The following is a 16,465-nucleotide window of genomic DNA, read 5'->3' on the forward strand; positions in this document are numbered from 1 at the left end:
TATTTAGCGGAAGCGAGAAAGGCTCTAGAACAGGAGCAAGGATACACTTTTAGTTAGGTACCTACCATGATCCATGTATCCTTATCTTAATATCTGTATTCCTGATGTTGTTAATGTGTTTAGTGTGCGACGACGCTGTGTATATGTAGTTATAAATATGTAATACCAACCAAGAGCTTGCCGATAAACTGCAATAGCAGTTTGGCAATTTTTGTAAACTGTAACCATGCATGTTGTTTTTTGGATAATAAATAAATAAAAAATAAAAATAATATTGAACGATGATACTTAAATTTTAAGCTGCGTAAAGTGAATATCCATTCTTCAGAATCTATTATCTCCTGAAAACAGTGAACTATGTAGTTCCCTGCCTGTAAATCACCTGTATAAATCAATATAGATAGATACAAATGTGTACCTGACTTTACAAAAAATTTACAAGAGACAATTATAGATTCTGAACTACTTAACAGATTTAAAATTTAGTGCTGTGAATCTTAAAATCGACCTTATGATTGGTAAATTTTCAGCATAATGTTTTCACATCTTCTGAAATGTTACCTACACTATATTTCCGAGCACATAGTCCTGTGTCCGACAGTACGTCAACTTGAACTTCGTCGCTGTGACTCGCCACCGTCGTCATCACGCGTCATGGACTCAACCGCCGTCACACTCACAGATTAACTGAAGTTATAACTGATGGTAAACGTATTCTGGAGTGGATACCGCGACTAGGCAAAACAAAGGTAAGACGCCCTCTGGTGAAATCGATGGGTTGCGAAAGACTGGTCCCGCAGTGGACTGCTATAGACTGAAGACGGTGTAACCAAGCTAAAGTCTTTCCCAGTAGGTAAAACTGTTCACGTATAAAGCTGTATATTGCGTATGTACGCTGGTTTGGCTATGCTAGGGTCCCTCGATATACAGAGCCGGTACGTTCAGTGAGCAGAAAACTTATAGAAAAAAATCGGCCAAATGCGATCTGGAATCGCGCAGTTAAGGTTCCATACCATTCCTTATCCAATATTTTATGCGAGCAGTCGAGCACACATACTGTTTTTGACAATAATGGCTATATAAAAACGAAGTTAGTATTTTTAGCTAATCTAACGGATCAACTCTTTATATGAATAAGATTATAAGTACTTTGTCAGATTCCGCTCAGTCCAATGTCATAATTGGCTATGGATAACTCCATAATTTTTTTTCCCTACAGAACGATACCTATGTACGTGTTAGGAAAAATAGTTTTTTGACCGTGTGCTCAAATTATAAATAGTAAAAAACGTAACAAAAAGTGGTAAATATACCACATACAGGTAAGTAAGTACATTCAAGGATTATTTAATTAATTCGATCATTATAGGGTTCCATAGAAAAAATATAGACCCATATTTTGGTTCCACGAAAAAACTTTGAAACAGGAAGTTTGATTCACCCTAAAAATTTCAGTAATTTTTGCTACCACACTTTCACTGAATAGTTGATGATTGATGAGTGTAAAAAGTTAATAATTTTATAGATAAACAAAGATTTCGTTTTAATGTTTTGTTAATAATAAATAATTACTAAAACCTTGAACCTTGAACTTCAGGCCATTTTATTTTCAGTCTGAGTTTACTTCAAGGAAGAAAATATCTCAATACTTATCGCAAAAATACGGGGTGGATCTTACTAGTGCCGTTCCGTCATAAATAGACAACTTTCATAAATATAACTCTGAAATCGGGAAAAACAGCTGTTCCATACATTTTAGTGTGTAGGTCTTACGTACAATCAAGCAAACTCAAAGTTCTATCATTATTCGATCGTTCCTAATTCTGCTAACTTATTCGAGATCGAAAGAATCAGAGAAACCATATTTACCTACCTACCTATGTTGAAGGGCAAATAACAGTCCATTAAAATCCCATGTTTTTGAAGCGCCAAAAATATATATTTCCGCAAAGGTTGTAAATATAACATGTAACTTATAATTATTTTCAAATTTAGGTACACATACAATGTGTGTAAGATTTTTTAAAGTAAATACGTACAATGTAACTGGCCTCTTACTGAGTGGTATAATTACGAATGTGAACTAATGATCTTTGTAATAAGTACATTGTTTTTGTGTAGATTTAGATTTAAAGCGAGTTCCTGGTGTAATTGGTTGGATGAGTACCTATGATGACTGTAGGTAGTGTAGGTGCCAAAATATCACTGTAATTTTTATTTTATAAATAACTAGTTTGTCCCGAGTTTCGCTCCGCATTCACCCCAGTAATGAAAAACAGTAAACTAATAATTTACCATCACAACAAGAAAAAAAAAAACAAAAAGCGATAAGTAGTTCAAATTTTAAATCGTCTACCAATACTAGTTTCTTTTAACAAACTAACCTTACGCTATTTTTCCGCAGGATCAAAAACATGCAAGAAAAAGTGGAGGCATTTGCTCCAGCATTGGGAAAACAAATAAGTATCTGTTTTATAATCTGTTTTAAAAATGTAAGTTGTATAAGCTGCTGGTGTTCCAGTTGAAATAAATAAAATAAAATAAAATAAAAGTAGCCTAAGGGTGCTTACATAGAGAATCGGGTTCCCTGTATCTAGAGTACCCTGTATCTGTATCCATGTATTGAGTTGAAAAGATGCTCGAGGAGTTTCTTTCGCCATTTCTTTCCTTCTTAATGACGGGGCCTTTGTGAAATAGTGGTAGATTATGACTTTTGACAAGTAATTCTTGTATTCTACGTCGAAAAAATAAACGATTTCATTTCATGTCGTTTCTACCTGTACCGGTAACCTGATTATGCGAATGCGCTCACTCACGGAGCATTTCCCGAATTTTTAAATGTTATGACCGCTTTCGCATAATCAGGTTCAGGGTACAGGTATGTACCGGTAACCTGAGTCTCTATGTAAGCACGCTAAATAAATAAAAAAAATAAAAAAATATGGCGGTGTTCGCCTGACGTTGCGATCGTAGCAAAATCTCAATGTTGCAAGTAACGTCTCAGCGGTACAGCCTGGTAGGGCATATTTTTTACACATTAAGTTGTATCTGTTTTTTTTTTTTTTTTTTAAGATTTTATTATCACTCCACAGACTTTATGTCCGTGCCTTTTTGAGAGATCAATATATTGTGAGAGTTTGGTTGTTTTTTGTCTTCATCTTTTAACTACTCACTACTCAATGTGGAAGCTTATAATATATATATTTTATCTTTTATATATATATACCTGTATATTATTAATAATTTTTTTTTTTTTTGCACTCCTGGAGAAAAATTAAAAACCCCCAGTTGTGCATTTCTTGTTTTTTTTTTTTTTTTCTTTGTTTCACACAGTCACACTTACAATTATAATGGCAACAAACATTTGAAGGGTAGGGCCAGTGTCAGCTGTCTTCAGAGAACTTAACAGACGCCTGTCAGTGGCCACACACTCCTTTTGTCATCGCTGTTGTTTTGCCTGGTGTTAATGTGTGACAGTGTTCTTAAAACTATCTTAATTTTATTGGTTAGTTCTTATACAGATAATATTAATTCATGATATACTATACAATACCTACATATCAAAACTATACAATACATGCTATATACCATACATAACAAAACTATAAAATACATGCAATACGGTTTGGCCGTCAATATAAAATTAAAATCAAAATTCTCCTATTCCGCTCCATTTTGCGTTGCCAAAAGCCTTGATTGCTGGGCAACGACCTCTTTGTCCCGATTTTTTATTGCCATCTTTAGGTTGTACTCAAGGATCCGTTTCTTCGGTGCTGTTATTGCCGTTTTAGCGAGGTTGCCGATAGCGTCCTCGGTGTCATCCGCATAGTAGGTGCAGGCGGAGGTGTGCCTCGACAGCGCCACTACTGCGTGAGGTATGCTATCGTGCAACTTTATTTTATCTTTTGTTTTTATGATAATGACGGATTCGTACGTCAATCCCTGTGCTTCGTGTATGGTTAAGACGCGTGATCCCGTTCCTTCTCCAAACCCTTGGCTGGTCAGGGTCTCTTTTTCTTCCTGTGTATGCGTCAGGAATAGAGTGTTGGTTTGGGATTTTGGAATTGCTGCGTCTGTAAACCTTTTCAGCTGCAGGGATTGGATACGCGTTGTGGCTGCGTATATGCCTGAGTATACTTCTCTTAGGGCGTATGCAACATCCATGGGGTTTCTGTATGAGCACAACAGCTCCTGGGTGATGTTTGCTACCAGTGTTGGGCGACTGTACCTTAGTTCGAATAGGTTCTCTCTGTCTATGTACGGTAGCTGGTTGATGTCTCCGATTAGAGCAATATCACTGGCACGGGACAGGCGGGCGGCAATTACGATTGCCCCGAAATGGTTCATCAGGGCCTCGTCAATTATCAGGCGAGTTGTATCTGTTTAATTGATTAAAAAAACTCAATTATAGATATAGGTAAGTAAAAAACTAATGTAGGTGTCATTGATTTTTTACAAATACAAAATGGTTCTCAATTCTTCTGAAGGTAATGTTTTTTTTATGTACTAACTCGTATCTCGTATGACCACCGATACATTTGCTAGTTATGGACCGATTTTATAATACTTTTTTGATGCATTGGGTAGTATAGGGTTAGGGATTAGGGATCAGGGCTGGTCGCATTTGATATTTATATATTGTTGGTGTAAAGTGGAGAGTTTAATTTAAAAAATATATTCTACTCCACCTAGAAAGCTGGAAGAAAATGCCGAACTAAGTAAAAGTTTTTTAAGTACCAAAATAACGTAAGCGAAACTGGAGTTTTTTTTACTGTTTTCTCACAATGATCATGTGACACAAGTGCGAATTAATTTGACTAGTTTATAAGAGGGTGTGGGTGAGAACAAATTAATCTTTCATAAAAAATACTGATTGTGACCATATTTTCAAATTGCTTCAAATTAGAAAACTTAGACTGCATCTGAAACCCGCATCCTCCTTTAAAACAATCCATTAACCAAGTTCAATCAACCTAGCATACTTACTATAATGTCTGCGTTCCATTGTATTAATAAATGGTTCAAGTTAGGTCCCAAATACATTTTCCTCTAGTTCCTACTCCCCCCTACAATAACCTCGCGGGAAAGAAAATGGCCGCCAGACAGCCAGTGGCGCGCGATAACCGTCGCCTGCGCACGCGACGCGACCGCGCGTTCCTAATTCAAAATACGAACCTTCCGAAGTGAATTGTAACTGGCCAGTGTTTTTATACAATATTTTTCTTAATTTTCCAACTGCTGTGGTGTGTGTGTGACGGCTAGGGTTGACAGTAAACTTGTTATTCAGTGTTCTCGGATTGCGAATCTTCGTAGCACAGTGCAGGTTGTATTATTGCTTTGTTGACTGCGGGCAGCTGTCAAAATATTTCTTGGAATATCAAGGTAAGTGGTCTAATGCTCTATCTATTACTAACTGTAAGGCGAGCAAGCGGCTTTTTAGTCTTTTGTTGTGTTCTGTTTTGATGCATTTCAAAAGTTTATGTGTTTATTGTTTACTTAAAAAAATAGGCTTCATCCGATACAAAACATTAACCAACTTATTCATAGAAAAGTTACAAGACGTTTTAACTAATATACTGTTTTGTCCCTCTCTGTCAATGAACAAATTGTTCTTTGTCGGAGAGGGACAAAACAGTTTATTAGTTAAAACGTTCTGTAACTTTTCTATGAATAAGGGGCTTAAACTCAATATGTTGAATACTTACCTACATCTGCACAAATATCTAAATGCTTAGGATACAACAAGGGAGGTGGTTTCTATTTAAGTTGTATCCAGGTTCGTATAGGTACCTCCTACCCTACTTACCTGTGTGATCTAAACATCATAATAAGTATTAAGATAAAAATGAGCAAGGAGAAAACTAACAATATTAACAATTGCCTTGCATCTAGCATCGGATTTGATTCATTTAGAATTTTGTTTCATTTGAATTTAGAAAAAAGTGTCATCATATTTTTGACAATTTTTTGGCATGCAGTTTACAAAAAAGTTAAATGCCATATTATCACTTTAATGGTCCACATTTGGAAGTAGTGACACCCCTGTGTCACCTACATAAGTATATATTTAATCTGTTATTTACCCGACTGCCGAAGGAGGAGGATAATGTTTTTATTCCTACACTAGGTACGAGTACCTAGGTATCTTCTGGTAATTAATAATTTATAATGTAGGTTTGACAAGGTAGGTAGGTACCTATAGGATTTCCGCATACAATAAACACGGACTATCTACCTTAAAAAGACTTAATTTCCTGTAAGTATTTATGATTATATTCAGTTCAGTGCATAAATTAACATTGTTAAATTTTTCAACACTAGCTCCACTTTTTTATATCATTTACCCGAGAGATCAAATCACACCTGGATCCCTATCGCGAAGTCAACACATAGTAAGCACCTAATTATTGCAAATTCCAATGCAATTTTAACCTGAAAATCGTTGTCAACATAAATTCGCAATAGGAAGCCTGGCTTAAAACAATTTGACCGCCAAAACTCTATGGTATCCTAGTTCTAACCCTGGCCCTTTTAAAAAACAAATTCGATTTACAAATTCCGAATTTAAAAACAGAAGCATTAACGACTCGGCCAGATGTCTGCCGCTTCCCGCGCGGCGACCCGTGGCGGTCTAGCGTGTCTATGGGTAACTGTTCTTCGGTGCTATTTGAAAATTACTCGCTCCTCATTTGACGTTTTGACGATTCTTGTTTATTTTGTGTACTATTAAAAAGAAAGGCTGTTTTTAACAGCATGCGGATTTGATCACGCATGCGGGATTATCCCGCACGCGTTCATACAAGTATTCATTGTAACGCGTGGATTATGCTCGCAAGACGCGGGAAAATGGCGCGCAATCTCGCAAGCGAGATCTTATCATTACTAGTCGTAAAATGTATACATTCTTGACGAAAGTCAACTAAAAAGTACCCATTCGGAAAGAAAAAGGGTTTTTATACCATTTTTTATGTCACACTGTTGAACAGTTAATTTTTACAATGCTTTTTACGCAGACTTTTAGCTCTTAAACTTTAATATAAGTAATATTTAACAATCCCTCAATTTATAACTAATGATTATTTATGTAAGTATTAGAATTTACTATTTTCCTTTGTTTAAACAATAATTTTGCATTCACACAAAGAATACCAGTCTGCATTTGCTAATGTATGTTTAATTTTACACTTATGTACGCCGCCGTAACTCCCGCATTGTATGCTGTATGACATCATACACAGTATACATACATAAATAAATATTACATGGTTCTTTTGTTCATCATACCTTTTCGCATAGTAAAATTATGTAATTCTGCTATAAATAATAGAGAGTTCTTACTTCCCATATATCACTACAACCATCCTACTTCCTACTAATATTATAAAGGCAAAAGTTTTTAAGTTTGTTACCTCTTCACGTCATAACGGATGAACCGATTTTAATGCAATTTGGTATGGAGTTATCTAACACCCTGGATTAAAATATAAGTAGCCTTTTTATCGCGAAATTCCCACGGGATAACTTTTTAAGGCGTAGCGGAGCTCGCAGAAACATCCTGTTTTGAATAATTTTCTACTTTTTGAATCGTGATAAAATTATTGCGGACAATCCGTTGAAACAACTGAACTTTTCCGTGTTTTTCAAACTTAAAACATGGATATTGGATACTTATAACATTGGATATTTTTAATGAAATGTAGTTTAAACATTTTACGTCGAAATACTTGAATTAACATTAAATTAAGGTTTCATAATTATGTTAAAACAACTTCGATATGAAGGTGACATCATACATCTGTATAAATTGATTTCACAATATGCCTTGCCGTCGGGTCCAGCCAGACTCGTCCCATTCCACACTCGACCCGGCCACACTCGACCCGAATTTCATAATTTCGATAAGGTTCATTTTTGTTTGTATTTTTTTTCTTATCGCAAAGTACAGTCGACAGAAAATGTTTATGGATTTCTTAATTGATTGCATATAAAGTGATTATTACTTAAATTTAAGAAATATGTTGACTAAACTAGCCTAAGTTTGACCTCAGTAACAGAGAGAGGTAGTTTACCCTTCTCATTGTTTTAGCCTGAAGTAAACGGGTTATCTATTTATTTATTTATTATGGTTCACCAACATTTGTTACATCAAAACTATTACAATTCTATAACTAAATACAAACTAGATGCACAAACAATTATAGGTAAACACTGCATGCACAAAATTAAAAAAAATATCGTCAATTTAGTGGCTACTTAAAATAAATTTAACTACTAATACTAATTATAAAAATAAAATTATAATTGATTAAATTGAATTAAATTGAATTGAATTAAAATTGAATTAAAAATTTAGATTAATATATTAATTGATTGAGAAATTAATTGTATTTTTAAATTTAAACAAAGAGTCAGCATGAATATCAATTGATCCAGAACATTTATTTAATAATCTGCTTAACCTAGGAATGGCAGAGTTAAAACCGAGAACGGTATTACGGTGAGGCGGACACAAAGGCTTTATTGGTTGTCTGGGAAGTCTTCGAGGCACCAAAAAATTAAACTTGGACAAAATTTGTGGACAATCAATTCTATTTCTAATTATTTTAAACAGAAAACTTATCGATAACAATGGTCAAGATTTGGATGGCCTGCATCCATCTCTTTCGCGCACTTACTTGTATTGTAATTTATACATTTGATAAGCAAGGGCTACTGCGAAGTAATTATAATTTTATAAACAGCAAACGGATTTTATAAAAAGGATTTTATACATATTTCATTGTAAAGATATTTTGTGTAACTGTGATTTTAGCACACATAATTATTAATAGTTACTTATTTTGTTAATATTTATTATTACTTATTCCGTTTATAATTCAAAACATGTGTTACCTACTAATAATGTTTATAGAAAATGATAAATAAATGATACAAATTATTACTTTTGTTTGAATTAATCAGCACATAAAACACCTAACTATAATTTCAGTAAAAAAACTCTTGTGGCTGACAGTACATTTCATACATTTCAACAAATGTACCTACACCTTATCGTATTTTAGAAATTCGGGTCGAGTGTGGCCGGGTCGAGTGTGGAATGGGACGAGTCTGGCTGGACCCTTGCCGTCTTGCCTTGTGGTACTGCCTACATTAATCCGTGAAACCAGTTTTTTTTATGTACGAATATTCATAAATAGACCTTTCTCTATAAAACTGTTATATTCTTAATACTTCTTGAGTAAGTACCTACTTTGATTTGCGGTTGATTAAAAATGATTAAAATAGCAACAAAGTTAGAATGAATCCGTCTATCGTCAAACTCATAAAGGAATAATTGAATCTATTTTTAAGAAAAAGTTTAGCACATAAGCATTAAACATGGGTCTCCTTTATGTAAGCTTATATATATAAATCTTATTTTTATTAGCATTAGGTAGGCTTAGGCTTAAGAACATCCTCTTGCAGCGTAGTTAAGTAAAATTCTAAATTCCAAGTTCAGACGCATACCTCTTGAATGATACAATAAAGTACTCTTTTTTTGCACCAAAAGGAAATAATACAAAAAAACACAAGTAATAAACTTAATAAAACAGTACAAAAAGGCGGCCCTATTGCATAAAGCAATCTTTTCCAGACAACCTTGGATGGAAGACATGACATTCCTCTTGACCCAATCAGTAAAAAACATTGCATTTCCATACACGTATAACGCAAAACCAGTATCAATATTCCGAGTATACTATATACTATACATAGTTATGGTATAGTAACTATAAGTGAGAGTGTTATGAAATTGACGATGAGATCACTGACTGGCGATCGCGGGGGCACTTATAAAACTTATACGGTGCGTGGTGCGATTCCAACTGGGAGGTGGGGTTGGGCCTTTGATATTTTATTTATTTAAAATAAATTACTTACTAGAAATTCTACTGCATTAAAAATATTTTTCTGATTACGTATTGAAAAAAACGAAAGCCACATTTAAGCACCATTTTTATGATGCAATATTCATGTACATACAAGGGCAATCATTGAAAGCAATACCTTACGCGCAATAATTGACTTACAAGAAGCAACAGTTTACACGCAGGTATAAGTAAAACATGGAATACAATTTATGAAAGAAATGTTGATACCATTCAAGTCATTTATTTTTAATTGCATGAAAGAGGCAAGAAACTTGCGTCGTGTAAATGGTGCTTTACACCAATACTAACAATTATAGCTATGTAAGAATGTAAAATATACATAATTTATCGGTTTAATCAAAAAACACCTACCTAATTGTAATTATACATATTAGTAATGAACATTCGAAACCAGGTCTAAGGCATTGGTCTGACGAGGACAGTTCTGCACCAGCTGTGAAGTCGACCGGACCACGTTTCGGTAACATAATAATTGGATGTCATAAAGTTTCGTAACATTTGCTTTAAATGCCAAACGGAATTTTATTTTCGTTTCATTTAAATTCGATTTGCATTAAAATTTATCATTTTGGAGATTTTGATTTATGTTAGAGATCGAGCTTTCGCACATAACATGTTAATATTATTTAGGTAGCATAGCAAAATATATAACGTATCTACACTTACATAATATATGACTGGTTTTGGGTAGGGACTAGGACTAAATCCTGAATTTGGTGTTTCTTAATTCGACAGACCCATTAGGAATATGAAAAGGTTTAAAGTTGATTTATTATTTACTACCTACATACTTTCAAATAGATCCTTCCTGATTAATCAAAAATTTTTTTCAAAATATTCAAACTTGATAGGTATATTATTGGAACAAACAATAGTTAATAATTTGTCACATGAAGGCAAACAAGTGGTAGTCAACATGCGCCCACGCAGCCAGCAAGGTGACAATCTTTGTTAAAGTGTTATTTATGTTTAAACTAGTTGTTGACACGAGCTTTGCTTCGTCATAAAAAAAAATAAAAAAATAAAATAAACGAACACTCACACCTTGTACTAATGTACTCCCTTGCGGGGTAGGCAGAGGTGCATTGATGCACCCACTTTTCGCCAATGTTATGTTAGTCCCAATGTAATAGGGGGCGGGCATAGTATTATTTATGTTTAAACTATTTGTTGCCACGAGCTTTGCTTCGCCATACATAGTTTTACAAAATATCCCATGCAGAATCCATGGTTTCAGCTTCCTACTAAGTTTCATGAAAATACGTTAATTAGTAGTATTATAGCGGTGGTAGCTCAGTCGGGTAAGCGCCCGCTTCTCACGCCAGAGATGTGGGTTCGAATCCCGGCGCTGACATGTACCGATGAGTTCTTTTCTGAATTTAAGGACAATGTATACCATCGCTCTTACGGTGAAGGAAAACATCGTGAGGAAACCTGCATATCTAGATTTAGCACATCTAGATATGTGAACCCACCAACCCGCAGTGGACCAGCGTGGTGGGAAATGGTCCAAGCTTAGGAAGGCAGTTTAGACCTTGGGGATATGCACAAAGGCTCCATTCGAGAGAGCCAGGTGCAGGTACTGTTACCCCCACAGAGAATAGAATAGAATAGAATACGTTAATTAGTTTTTACGTGAATGAGTGACAAACTCTGTTACTGGAGGCTGTTATAAACCCGGGACTTTTCAGCTCAACACTTGATAACCACTGGACCACTGCGCCTCCCGGTGAAACCGGATCCATATAAACAACACTACTTATTATAATAATGCTTAAGCACATTTAAATGTATTTAAACTTTGTTCATAATCATAAATAATGCTTCAAGTTAAAACTTAACGTTCTTATTATCGTCCAAACAACCGAGCATTACAACTATAATTCATCAGTAAATAGTAATGTTCACGTCACTTAAAAACTATATTTAATGTTCCTCATAATTATTCTTTAACTTATTGAAACTCGCACTGTACGAGTATTTGTGTACTCTTGTTAAAAAATACACCACAAGGTTCTGGCTTATACCTCTAATTAACTATGTTATAGTAATTATATGAATTCATAACTTCGGAAATAACAAACAATAATAACCCAATAATAACCTTATTCTATTCTATTATAATAACCCTATAAGCTCTAAGTACTCGTATATATTAATCTGTAGATGTCAAATATATTATATTATGTATTTTAATATATGTATTGTAGGTAATTAAGAGAACTCTAATTTACAAGATATTATGGTTCGGATAGCCACGTGCGATATGTTGAGAACGTTATTACATACAGACGAATTGAGAACCTCTTCCTTTTTTCGAAGTTGGTTGAAAATTTATAAATGGACTTCCTTCAACTTTAGGTCATATTAAACGGTATTTTAGCACAATGCATCTTGTAAAATATTCGTGGAATTTATGCAAATAGCTTCACATAACAGATGTTATCTTCGACTTGTATTAGGTATGCGAAAAACGAGGCTTTTATCAGATGCTTTATCTTTACAACTATTTTCTTTGTTAATTTTTTAAGTTATTAGTACCTACCTACAAATTATATTATAAAGTACATACACTATGACTGAATATCGCTACGAAATAGAATTTTCCCGTGTAATTTTTGAGACTCAAAATGAGTTTTTTTTCCTGTCGTGCGATTTGAAAGCGACCAAACCATACAATAAATAAAGTCTGTTTTTTTTATCTGAGATGCTAAATTGACAGATTCTGAACTCTGAACGGATCATCAATAGCATCATCGATTGTCCCGCGAGCAAGTGACGTATCGTTCTTTTGTCGGGACAATCTACTGTTGATGAACCGTTTAGAATCTGTCAATTTAGTATCTGAGATTAAAAAACAGGCCATAGTCGCCACAATTCGATACCTTAACACTTACAGAGCAAAACAATAAATACTGCATTTAATTTATAACGTCTGTACAAATAATCGGTAGACCTGTTCTACTCTACGGGCGCAGCGAATCGTGAGCTTAATTTATAAAGTATCAAGATTTGTGGGTTTATCAACAACCACCGTTACACCCCCGACCGGGCGCGTGTGGGAAAGAGATAAAAGGTACAGATTTAACTACGTTAGAAAGAAAAAGAACGAGGTTTTAAATGCCGAAAATGTTCCTTTACGGGTGGTAGGGTGTAAATTGTAAACGGTTAGTTTATTGCCTTTGTTCAATTCGCTTTTTATAAGATTATAAATATGGATGCGTCAATATGCAGTTTTGAACGTGGGTAGACGTGAAATAAAAAGAGTAAACCTACACTTTGCCTACAATCGACTACATCAGGGCGGAAAAGGTCATGGGCGGGCAACAATACAATATACCTAGATCATTTTCAGCAAAAGTTACAATAAAATTATAAAGGTACCGGTTAAAAATAAATATATTTTTGTAAAAAATAAAAAAAATACTTTGGCTATTTAAAAATGAAATGAGGTTAACTAACCTCAACGAGTACCTTAAATACTCATGTAGTTTTTATCCGACCGCAGCTAAAAGGAGGTTACCATTACCTAAAAGCCAGTAGCTTATTAACCCACTAGTCTGCCACCGGTACGGCACAGGGGGTTACTTTATACTGACGAAAAACGAACGAACGAGAGCTGTCATTAAATACAACGAGATAAATAATAAATAAATATGTGGGGACATCTCACACACGGCCATCAGACCCCAAGATAGGCAGAGCCTGTGTTATGGGTATCGGAAACCTGATATATCTACACAAATACATAGTTAGATACATATAAATATCAACACCCAAGACCCGAGTACAAAAATAAATATCTGTCTTTAAACAAATATCTGCCCCAGCCGGGACTCGAACCCGGGACCTTTGGCATAGCAGTCAGGGCCACTAACCACTACGCCATTAGACCGTCTTAGATATAGAGTGACCCCCGGTACGGCACAGAGACAAATTCGTAATAAGAGTAAAACTGAACCGCCTCCGACAGTTAAAAATACCGCAAACTGTTGTAAGTAGAGATAGCAACAAACGAAGTTTAAGAAATATAAGTTTTACAAGTCATTTGTTTGTTTGTTTTATTTAAGAAACAAACAGTCTCATAATTACTTACTGTTAAATTCACAAACATTAAAAAAAAAACCTGCAGTCCTAATAGACACTACCTAATAATCCTAATATTAATTTAGTTCCCATTTGTTACTAGGTAGTAGGTACTATCACTAAATCTTTAATTTATCTAAAAAGTGACTAACAGTTCTAAAACCTAAAAAATCCTGTGTTACATTATATTTGTAGGTGGATTTACTAGAAGTTTATACCTACTTAAACTTTTATTTCTGACCGTACACAACTACACAGTAAGTCTGTAATTTTAAAGATTGCGATCTAAACCGAAAGATATCCGTTAATTGTTCGTCTGACGGTAGCGATTTTAAGATACCCAAGTGCTTTTTAATAAGATACCTTTTAAGATTCTAGTGCTTTTTTCTATGTAGAGTGAAGAAAATACAGACTTAGGACTATCGGGCTTTAAACATAACAAATTTTGCAAAAAAATATGAAATTGTTTTTAAAATAGTTACAACTACAAAAATAAACATTAAAGTAAATTTATAAAATCACAGTCAACCTGCCTATTTACGAGTTCACATATTTTAATAATTAAGACCAAATGAGGGAAACTTATGTTAATAAACTTTTCTAATTAGGCACTAGCCCCAACGGTCACAGAAAAAAATGCACTAAAAAGCCATAGAGCTACATTACTCTTTTAAGTGCATTTTTATGGTGAATATGAAGACTACGCTAAATGTAACATCGTCTTTATTCCCTGCGTCGTAAGAGCTAAAGTTTCTATGCTAGGGTAAACGCGTCTATTGCTGGCACACTTCAACCAGGTCAAGAGTCCTAGTGATTATAATTAACAGAACAACCACTTAGGTTATGTTTAATTGTATAATTAAATTAATTTAAAAAAGTTGTAGTTAGTATGCTTAGCGCATATCTTACAATTCCCACGGTTTCGAGTTTGTGACGAAGTACTACTTTCCAAGCTTTCAGTGACAATTTTAACCCGCAAACGAAAAACACGGTGTTATCATTGTGAGTAGTGTGTTCTGACGGCTGTGGAATTCTTAGTTGAGTATTATAGCAAATCGAGGTAAACATACTCTGTACTACCACAAAAAACTTTAAACATTGTTTAACACAAAATTTGACAGATTTTGTAGGCGTTTGACAGCGCTAAACATTTGTTAAATACTGTCTAAGGTTTTGTGGTAAGGCCACTATGTTTAAAAAAAAATAATTAAATGATTGAAATTGTTCATGTTGAAGATGAAGTAACGAAAGAATTTTTAGGAATTGTTATAGGTCTTAGTCTGAAATATAGGCTCCCACTAACTTAACTAGATTAATAAAGGGACCTTCTCTGAATCTATTGAATACCTCTGCACGCCATTCAAAATTGCTCTTTAAATTCCCATCAATCGTAAAAAATGTGTAAGGGTCAATTCAGACGTACCACACCACAACCACAACCACGCCGTGTGGTCGGGCGTATATTTTGTATTGAAAATGAATAATCCAATTCACATGTGCCACATTTCGCCATTGTCATCGACCACCTGTGTAATACGACCACATCGCAACCACATCGCGTCGGCAACGCCGCCACGCGGCGGCGGCACCGCGGCCACCTCCTCTCCCTATTAAATGCATACGACCACGTGGTTACCACATCGCAACGACAGCGACAACACAACCACATCGACATTTTGTCGCTGCCACAACGCAACTGCAAAAAGCCGCTGTCACACTATTCACACGTAACCACAGCTTGACCACATTATGTCGCTGCGACGTGGTGTGGTTGTGGTACGTGTGAATTGACGCTTACTTAAAAAACTTAAAAAAGCTTTTTGTTAGTTTATGGTACTAGAAACTATGAGTTTGTACAGAATAGCCTGCAGTGCAATACACCGTTGACCCAATAAAGGCCCAGTTCGCGTCCATATCTGGTAACTGGTCCCATTTGACTAGATTCGTGGGCACATTTAACCAACAATGTTCGTTCAATATGCACTTGACTTGGCATACTGTTTCATTGTATTCCGTTTGTATTGTTACAGTGAATTAATATAAGGCTAATGCTGGAAAGGGTGGGAAATAGGGGGAAGACCGTGATTTGGAGTAGGTAATAGGAAGCGGAGTTGTTTGATGTGTAGTACAGAAGTATTGAGCCTCATAACATAGGACTCGTCAATAGAGCTAGCGTCAGTGATCGTAACTGATCATTGAAGTTAATCAATGACATATCCATACATACCCATCTAATGGATGACTATGTCATATCATAAATCATATGACATAGTCATCCATTAGATGGGTCTTTCAGAGAACATCGGGCAGCTACAAAACATCTGACAGTCGGGTTGCCCACTTAAACGAAAACTCTCTCAGCACAAGCTTGCTTGTGATGGGTTCCACCAATTCTCACTGGGCCCACGTGGTGGACTAGGCCTGACCCTTCCCTGGATGGAGACCCG

General features: G+C 35.2%; 1 protein-coding gene across 1 annotated transcript in view; it reads left to right on the forward strand.

The window, feature by feature from the left end:
- The first annotated feature begins 5,088 nt into the window (after positions 1-5,088).
- The window catches only part of LOC105383736, a 121,262-nt gene continuing 109,885 nt past the window's right edge, over positions 5,089-16,465 (forward strand). Inside the window, exon 1 of the mRNA XM_038120089.2 lies at positions 5,089-5,382. The gene's annotated coding sequence lies outside the window, so the exon portion shown is untranslated. The remainder of the gene's footprint in view (positions 5,383-16,465) is intronic.

This window comes from Plutella xylostella, chromosome 29 (genome assembly GCF_932276165.1).
Source record: "Plutella xylostella chromosome 29, ilPluXylo3.1, whole genome shotgun sequence".
NCBI classification, from domain to species: domain Eukaryota; kingdom Metazoa; phylum Arthropoda; class Insecta; order Lepidoptera; family Plutellidae; genus Plutella; species Plutella xylostella.